The sequence below is a fragment of the Clupea harengus genome, unplaced genomic scaffold (genome assembly GCF_900700415.2).
Source record: "Clupea harengus unplaced genomic scaffold, Ch_v2.0.2, whole genome shotgun sequence".
NCBI classification, from domain to species: domain Eukaryota; kingdom Metazoa; phylum Chordata; class Actinopteri; order Clupeiformes; family Clupeidae; genus Clupea; species Clupea harengus.
Genome location: NW_024879588.1, coordinates 127,501 through 137,500, shown reverse-complemented (window position 1 = coordinate 137,500; position 10,000 = coordinate 127,501). Strand labels below are relative to the sequence as shown.

At 47.2% G+C, this 10,000-nt stretch overlaps 1 pseudogene; it reads right to left on the bottom strand.

The window, feature by feature from the left end:
- LOC122129081 overlaps positions 1 to 10,000 on the bottom strand; it is a 25,375-nt pseudogene that overhangs the window by 8,550 nt on the left and 6,825 nt on the right.

Below are 10,000 nucleotides of genomic sequence, written 5' to 3'. Positions count from 1 at the left end.
GTATAAAAGATGTGGTGTGTGCGACCATCCGAGGGAAGACTATATAGTATTCAGAGAGATGAGTGTGCGTTTGTGTTTGTGTGTGTGTGTGTGTGTGTGTGTATGTGTGTTAGTAAGCAGGGGGTCAGTGTGTAAGAGTTAGATTGTACATATCAGTCAGGAGATCATTGTGTGTGTGCGCGCATGTGTGTGTGTGAGTGTGTGTGTATGCTTGGTGACTTGTCGTCATTAGTAGGTGTAAGGTAGTCGAGTGGACACCCAGCACTAACATTAGCTGATGATAAACCATGGGACAAAGAGGTCTTATCAAATTCTATTCCTGTTGCTGTGTGTGTGTGTGTGTGTATGTGTGTGTGCATTTGAATCTGCTGAGTCTGTATCTGTGTGGGTCAGCACTGGATATCTGGGGTGTTTGTGAGTATGTGAGAGTGCTTGTGTGTGTGAGTGTGAGTGTGTGTGTGTGTGTGGATCAGTAGCAGCAGCCATAAGGGTGACTGTGTGTGTTTGTGCCCTCAGTGATGATGTTGTCTAGCAGTAGTGGGTGTGTGTGTGTGTGTGTGTGTGTGTGTGTGTGTGTGTGTGTGTGTACCCTCAGTGTGTTTAATGATGTTGTCTAGCAGTAGTGGGTATTTGGTGTGTGTGTGTGTGTGTGTGTGTGTGTGTGTACCCTCAGTGTGTTTGATGATGTTGTCTAGCAGTAGTGGGTATTTGGTGAGCCTCTGCATCTCGGACACCAGCAGATCCTTCAGCTGTAGCCGCCTACAGTGAGGACTGGATTCACATTCCTAAAATCAGCCAATCACAATCACAGGTTACTCAACCAATCAACCAATCACAATCACAGGTTACTCAACCAATCAACCAATTAGAACATGCGATCTTTAAACATCAACATACAAACATGTGATTACCCAACCAAACAAACACATCCTCTGTTGGTATAATATCAACATACAGAAATGTATGTCTATTAGGGATGGGCATTCGATTAAATTGTCTTAATCGATCGTCGGGAGAATTAACGATCGATTTTCGATTAATCATTAATATTTTTATATTAAAATTCACTATTTATAGGCTATATTAAAATGCAGTGAAAATAGAAAAAACACAGCGTGTTTCCTCATTGAGATATTTATTACAAGATGAACAACTCTTGTGGCAGTTAAACTTACAAGATGGACAACTCTTGTGGCAGTTAAACGGGATCCGTTCAATGGTTACACTTGAAAATATGCGCTGCTGTACTCTTAAGCAGCGGAGCCGACAGCTAGAAGCCGGTGCTCATAAACACAACTGACCTTCGTTTTTTTTTCTCTCTAACTAATTAATCTCACATTTTGAAATTCATTCATCTAGATTCATCGTGATTAAAAGTTTGTTTTCTTCTAAAGACTAAATCTTATAAATTAACGAGTAATCACTTCATTCATTATTTTAGACACTGTTGTTTAATTGTATTTTGTTCGTGCTCTCTCGCCATCAGCCAAGGAATGTATGCGAGACACAATGGTGCCCCTCGACGGTAAATCGTAAGAATTGTCCCCTGAAGCAATTCGAATCACCTCAGTCAGCCCACCGTCTTCAACTATGTTGATGGGCCGACAGTCACCCGCAACCTAAACTGCTACAGCGTTGGTAACCTTTTCACGGACTGGTCTAGTTAATTTCCTAGAGAAGTCGTGGAGTGTGGGTTGGCGACCATCTAACCTGGGACTGCTTTCTGTCGGGTGCTTTGCATTAAGGTGATAACTTAAACACGAGCTGCTTCTGTGATAGCTACATTCAGCTTGACAAATGCTACATACAACTTTAGTTTTGTCGATTGTTCTGTCATTTTGCCTCTTAAACAGAAACTTTCCGCCCAACAATCCCTCAGCTCTCTCGATCTTCAACTACCGTCTCGGTCTCTTCTATCTAACTGACTGCAGACAAGGGGCGGTTTCGTGCCACGGGTCAACGCGCACCGGAAGTAAACAAAGTTGCGTTAACTGCGTTCAAATATTTGATTGCATTAATCTCCGCCACAATAATCTCATAGAATAACGCGTTAACTTTGACAGCCCTAAAATAAATAAATTACACGCACACTACGCAACAGAACATGCATTAGTTTTAATCGATGAAAAAATAATTTCATCGAGGAAATTCTTAATGATCAATTAATCGATCGTCGATTAATTATGCCCATCCCTAATGTCTATGGGTCGTTAGTGTGTGTGTGTGTGTGTGTGTGTGTGTTACCTGTATGATGTGTGCGAAACGTGGGTCTTTAGTGTGTGTGTGTGTGTGTGTGTGTGTGTTACCTGTATGATGTGTGTGAAGCGTGGGTCTTTAGTGTGTGTGTGTGTGTGTGTGTGTGTGTTACCTGTATGAAGTGTGCGAAGCGTGGGTCTTTAGTGTGTGTGTGTGTGTGTGTGTGTTACCTGCATGATGTGTGCGAAGCGTGGGTCGTTAGTGTGTGTGTGTGTGTGTGTGTGTGTGTGTTACCTGTATGATGTGTGCGAAGCGTGTGTGTGTGTGTGTGTGTGTGTGTGTGTGTGTGTGTGTTACCTGTATGATGTGTGCGAAGCGTGGGTCTTTGCGCTGCTTGTTCTTGATGAGCTCCAGGGCCTGACTGTGCTGGCTGCTCTGCTGAGACACCTGCTCCTGAAACTCCTCTCCTGCTGTGCCCTCGAACTATACACACACACACACACACATACTTATTAACAAACACATGCATGAGGTTCAAAGTGGTTTTGTTTCATTTCAGTATTTGAGTTTATGGAAGAGAATGGCACTAAAGAGAACATTCAAAGCATGCCATGAGCTGCACACACACACACACACACACAAACACACACACACACGCCATGAGCTGATGACAACGTTTGTTTATTTGTTTACTTGTTTGGCTCCTCCCATTACTAGACTGAAGTGTATTCATAGCCAGCTAGACGTGGGAGCGTTATGAAACGTGTGTGTGTGTGTGTGTGTGTGTGTGTGTGTGTGTGTGTTGGGGCTTAAAGGAAAAGAAACCGAAAGGAATGAATGGCAAGCGCACCCTGGCCAGCATGATGTCAGCGATGCCCTGCACGATCGGGGTCTCCCTCAGCTTCCTCATGGACTCACAGAAACTCGCTGCAGGACCAAACAACAGAAGAAGAAGAGAACATTTATAGAACCCACACACAACACTTCCTCATGGACTCACAGAAACTCGCTGCAGGACCAAACAACAGAAGAAGAGAACATTTATAGAACCCACACACAACACTTCCTCATGGATTCACAGAAACTCGCTGCAGGACAAAACAACAGAAGAAGAAGAGAACATTTATAGAACCCACACACAACACGTCACCAATGGCCCTTACAATCTGACATATATAGCTACCATCACTACCATCTGTCTATAAAGTCACAACACAAATACTGGGTCCTAGACCAGCGTGTAGAAAAGCCCATGTTCCATATTGACCTCGTCACATGCAAATTGAAGTGGTTTGGACGAATAGAACAGAGTGATTGTGTGAGGCTTAAGCACATAGTTACACTGAAAAGAGGGCCAATGGGTGGTGGAAAAAACACACACACAGCAAAACATAAACACACACACACTCAGACACACACACACACACACACACACACACACACCATAAGTAAAATACATGCACAAACATGTAAATATGGTGGTTAATGCAAATCAGCACCCTAATGCACACACATGGAAGGGCAGTAGGCCTACACACACACACACACACTCACACACACACACACACACACACACACGGAAGGGCAGTAGGCCCACACACACACACACACACACGGAAGGGCAGTAGGCCCACACACACGCACACACACACACACACACACACACACACACACACACACACACACGGAAGGGCAGTAGGCCCAATCCCAAGTTAATCCACTCATTTATTTTAAGGGAAGCAAACATAGTAACACAGTAAGCATGTAGCAAATCAGCTTGTGAATGACCAATACACAAACACACACACACACTGACCGTGCAGCTCGTAGACCTGGGGCAGGTGGGGGCCGATGCAGGCCTCACACACACACACACACACACACACTGACCGTGCAGCTCGTAGACCTGGGGCAGGTTGGGGAAGATGCAGGCCCCACACACACACACACACACACACACACACACACACACACACACACACACACACACACACACACACACTGACCGTGCAGCTCGTAGACCTGGGGCAGGTTAGGGAAGATGCAGGCCAGCTCGTCGGGGCTGAGCACGTGGCGTATGCGCTGGAAGAACACCTGGTCCAGCACCCGCAGCGTCCTCAGGTGAGACAACTCCGTGATGAAGAGCTCTGAGGAAGAGGAAGAGGAGGAGAGATGAAGAGAAGATGGTGGGTGGGGTCATAAAGAGATGTACAGAGAGAGAGAGAGAGAGAAAAGGACAGAAAGGCGGATGAAACATAAATGTGGAAACAGATTGAAGGCCGAGAGGGTGAGTGAGAGAGAGAGGAAAAGATTTGCAGGAAAAAGAGAGGAAAAGAGTGAAGAGGAGAATAATGAGAAAAAGAAATGTACATCAGAAACAAATAAATACTGTAATCTAATCTATAAATGCCAATTAGCTCTCTAATCTAATCTCTGTCCAGTTCAGCACAGTGCACAAGGGATGAGAGGTAGGAGAGGTAAATCCCTTCTGCTGTGGATCTGGAAGCAGGCCAGGCACACACACACACACACACACACACACACACACACACACACACACACACACAGGCCACCGCCCAGTCACCACCCAGAGCTCAGTGTCTCAGTCTGGGTGTGTGTGTGACATGACTGTGTGTGTGTGTGTGTGTGTGTGTGTGTGTGTGTGGTGGACACACACCACACAGATGGGTAGACACACACACACACACACACCGCAGACAGACAGACAGACAGACAGACAGACAGACAGACAGACAGACAGACAGACAGACACACACACTGCACAGATGGGTAGACACACACCGCACAGACAGACAGACAGACAGACAGACAGACAGACAGACAGACAGACACACACACACTAGGGCTGAACGATTTGGGGAAATAATCTAATTGCGATTTTTCCCCCAAATATTGCGATTGCGATTTAATATGCGATTTTTTTGTTTTATCCTAATTTTTTTCCCAACAAATCGTAATGAATGATGACCAACACAATATTAGATACATTTAGTGTAAAATATTATTTCCCACAATTAAAATTTTTATTTAACTGCTTATTACAGAATCAAGAACAAATCAGTGGATTTGCCACTGTGCATTTAAGTAATTTTAACAAAGTCATTGTAAGAATAAACACAAGGCATGCACTTTTTAAACACTGGGCAAAATTTACCATCTTAAAAAAAAATATTTATAATTATAAATTATAAATTATAATTTTTTTTTTTTTTTTTTTAAGATCACGTTTTTAATCGCGAACGTTGCGGTTAGAAAATCGCGTTCTATCATATCGCGATTAAATCGCAAATGCAATTAATCGTTCAGCCCTAACACACACACACATCATGGCAGTTGCCTGCAGACCGCAGGCGTGGGCCTTTCATTTGAAGCATCTGACTGTGAAGCGCAGACATACATCAACATGTCATCTGACTGCGGAGCGCAGACATACATCAACATGTCATCGACACTGGCGCTGCCTGCATACTGAACTCACGACCTCAGCATGGCTGCTGACATGATCTACGAGCGAGCAACAAGAGCTGCACACATGTTAAACAGGCCAGCTTTACGGCACGTCAACCAAACCACACGCTATACTTGAGACTGATGGGGCCGACTAGCAGCGCTGTGCAAGAAGTGTGACCGGAATATGACACTAGATGTAGAGAATTTTGGACAAATATACAAAATAGATATAAAAAATAAATTATTCCAGAGCTTTTTGTGTCCGACTCCTACAACAACTGACCCCTGTGTTTGTTTCAGAAAAGAAAAGATTCTTAGATCGACTGCAATAATAAAATAATTATAAATGAATAAAATAGGGGATTTTAGCTCTCTATTTGGGACGCCAGCACACCAAGAGTCATGTGTGTACATAGAGACACCCAATGCTTCAGCCTCTAAGTTTGCTGCCATCTTCTCCCCCCCCCCCCCATCATTAACCTTCGACCCCGCGAGCCTCACCATAGATGACGGCCTGGCGGTCGACCTCTCGCGGGCTGAGGGAGGCGAGGATGTGCGGCTCCGTCGTCTCCTGCCAGTTCTGCCCGTCGGGCACGTCCTCCTCCAGAGCAGGGGCTTCTGGGAGCAACGCAGCAGGCAACTCAGCAAATCTGATGATGAGAGAGAGAGAGAGAGAGAGAGAGAGAGAGAGAGAGAGAGGGAGAGAGAGGGAGAGAGGGAGAGGGAGAGAGGGAGAGAGGGAGGGAGAGAGAGGGAGAGAGAGGGAGAGGGAGAGGGAGAGGGAGAGGAAGAGAGGAAAAGACACCGTTGGAGGGGTAGAGAGAGAACAGAGAGAGAGAGAGAGAGAGAGAGAGAGCGAGAGAGAGGGAGAGGGAGAGGGAGGGAGAGGGAGAGGGAGGGAGAGAAAAAGAGGAAAAGACACCGTTGGAGGGGTAGAGAGAGAACAGAGAGAAAGAGAGAGAGATAATGAGGCCGAGAGAGAGAGCGCAAGAGCGTGAGATAGAAAATGAGAGGACAAAGAATGTTTGGAGGAAAGGAGGAGATGAGAGGTTGGGAGAAAGAGAGACGGGTGAGAAGACTTACAGACTCTTTGTTTCAAAAGGAAAAACAGTATTTCCCAATACACAGAGTCACATATGCTGTGGATGGCCTTAACACCACCATACCTTGTGTGTCTACACACAGAGCCACAAATGCTGTGGATAGCCTTAACACCACCATACCTTGTGTGTCTACACACAGAGCCACAAATGCTGTGGATAGCCTTAACACCACCATACCTTGTGTGTCTACACACAGAGCCACAAATGCTGTGGATAGCCTTAACACCACCATACCTTGTGTGTCTACACACAGAGCCACACATGCTGTGGATAGCCTTAACACCACCATACCTTGTGTGTCTACACACAGAGCCACAAATGCTGTGGATAGCCTTAACACCACCATACCCTGTGTGTCTACACACAGAGCCACAAATGCTGTGGATAGCCTTAACACCACCATACCCTGTGTGTCTACATACTCCGAAAGGTAAAGTGGATCACTTCCCATCACTCTCAAACTTATGCATTGATTCCCAGCGATTAATGGAAGTGAGTAAGAGGATGTGGGCTGTGGGGTGGCCCATTACAGCTACTAAACATGTCAGCATTCCAGTCCGTTAAGTGGCATTAGGTGTGTGTCTGTGAGCAGCTTGGACTAGGAGAATGTGTGTGTCAGTGTGTGTGGTGCTGTGTGTGTGTGTGTGTGTGTGTGTGGTGCTGTGTGTGTGTGTGTGTGTGTGTGTGTGTGGTGCAATGTGTGTGTGTGTGGTGCAATGTGTGTGTGTGTGGTGCAATATGTGTGTGCGTGTGTGTGTGTGTGTGTTGCTGTGCGTGTGTGTGTGTGTGTGTTGCTGTGTGTGTGTGTGTGTTGCTGTGTGTGTGTGTGTGTGTGTGTGTGTGTGTGTGTGTGTTGCTGTGTGTGTTGCTGTGTGTGTGTGTGTGTGTGTTGCTGTGTGTGTGTGTGTGTGTGTGTGTGTGTGTGTGTGTGTGTGTGTGTGTGTGTTGCTGTTTGTAGTGCAGTGTGTGTGTCGCTGTGTGTGTGTGTGTTGCTGTTTTTAGTGCAGTGTGTGTGTCGCTGTGTGTGTGTGTGTTGCTGTGCTGTCAGACTGGGATCTGCTGTTCCTCTGACTCACCTGCGAGTGGAGCGAGGTGTGTATGGAGGAGTGGGGTTCTCCAGAGACCTGAGAGAGAGAGAGAGAGAGAGAGAGAGAGAGAGAGAGAGAGAGAGAGAGAGACAGAGAGAGAGAAGACAGGAAGGACAGGATAGAACAGTCAGACACAGAAAGACACTTGTGTGTTTTGGCATCAGTACATAGATATAGAAGTGTGTTTGTGAGTGTATCGACAGAGGATCAAATGCACAAAGGAGAAAGTGTGTGCGTGTGTGAGTGTGTGCGTTTGTACATGTGTGTGTTTGAGTATGTCAGACTGTGTGTGTGTGTGTGCACATTTGTACTTGTGTGTGTTTGAGTATGTCAGACTGTATGTGTGTGTGTGTGTGTGTGTGTACTTGTGTGTGTGTTTGAGTATGTCAGACTGTGAGTGTGTGTGTGGTGTGGTGTGGTGTGGTGTGTGTGTGTGTGTGTGTGTGTGTGTGTATACCTGGCTGAGCTACTGGAGGCTGAGGACGAGGCGCTGTGTTGTAGCGGGCGCAGACCCGGCCCCTCCCTCTCCTCCCCACAGTCCTCCATGTCCACATCGCTACGGGAACGAGGCACTGACTCCGCCCCCGAACTGGTGCCACGGCGACGCCCCTCCCCTTGTGCTTTCAGAGACTCGCTGCGAGCCAGACGCACAGAAACCGTTGGACTGAGAGAGAGAGAGAGGGAGAGAGAGAGAGGGAGAGAGAGGGAGAGAGAGAGGGAGAGAGACAGAGAGAGACAGAGAGAGAGAGAGAGAGAGAGGGAGGGAGAGAGACAGAGAGAGACAGAGAGAGAGAGAGAGAGAGAGAGAGAGAGAGGGAGGGAGAGAGAGAGGAAAAAAGTGGAGGAAAATTGGGAGAGAAAAACGGAACATAACAGAATATCAATGCACTGTAGTATATTATGTATGACACACGCACACACACACACACACACACACACACACGCACGCACGCACGCACGCACGCACGCACGCACGCACGCACTCACGATGAGTACCAAACTCAGAACACACACAGAAACCCGTGGAGCTGTACACAAACAAGTATATAAGACAAAAAGGAGGACAGACACACACACACACACCTGTCAATCACTCTGTCTACACACACACACACACACACACACACACACACACACACACACACACACACACACACACACACACCTGTCTATTACCTCCCAAAACGCTGTCCAAGTGAGAAACAGAAACAGACACAGACACAAAGAAAACACATGTACCCAGACACACACACACACACACTCACACCTGTTCCACTCTTAGAATCCCACTCCCCCTCCCACACACAATCCCACTGCCCCCCCTCACTCACACAGACACACAGAGACACAGAGACACGCGCGCACACACACACACACAGACAGACACACCCCCCCCCCCCCCACACACACACACACCCCCCCCCCACACACCCCCCCACACACACACACACACAGCCCACACCCCCCCCCCCCCCACACACACAGCCCCCACACACACACACACACACAGCCCCCACACACACACACACACACACACACACACACACACACACACACACACACACACACACACACACACACACACACACACACACACACACACACACACACACACACTCACAGCCCCCACACACACACACACACACACACACACACACCTGTCCATGCCCTCCTCTCCCAGGCTGCTGGATGAGAGGCGTTGGCCCTCGGTGTCCTCCCCCTCCTCCCCGACACACTCCGAGTGGTTCTCAAACTGCTGGATGATGTTCCGCACGTTGCCTGGACGGACTGCACGCAGCGGCCGAGCGAGGGAGAGAGATGATGATGATGATGATGATGACGATGATGATGAAGAAGGAAGATACGGTGATAGAGAGCGAGGGAGATGTGGGAGGGAGAGGATCATGTAGGGAGAAGTGGCAGGGTAAGGGAGAGAACGATGGCGATGATGATGATGATGATGATGATGATGAAGAGGGAGAAGTGGCAGAGTAAGGGAGAGAACGATGGCGATGATGATGATGATGATGATGATGATGATGATGATGAAGTGGCAGCGTAAGGGAGAGAACGATGGTGGAGGAAAGAGAAAACAAAAACAGAGTGAGGAAGATGACAAGACAGAATACGACATTTTTAAAT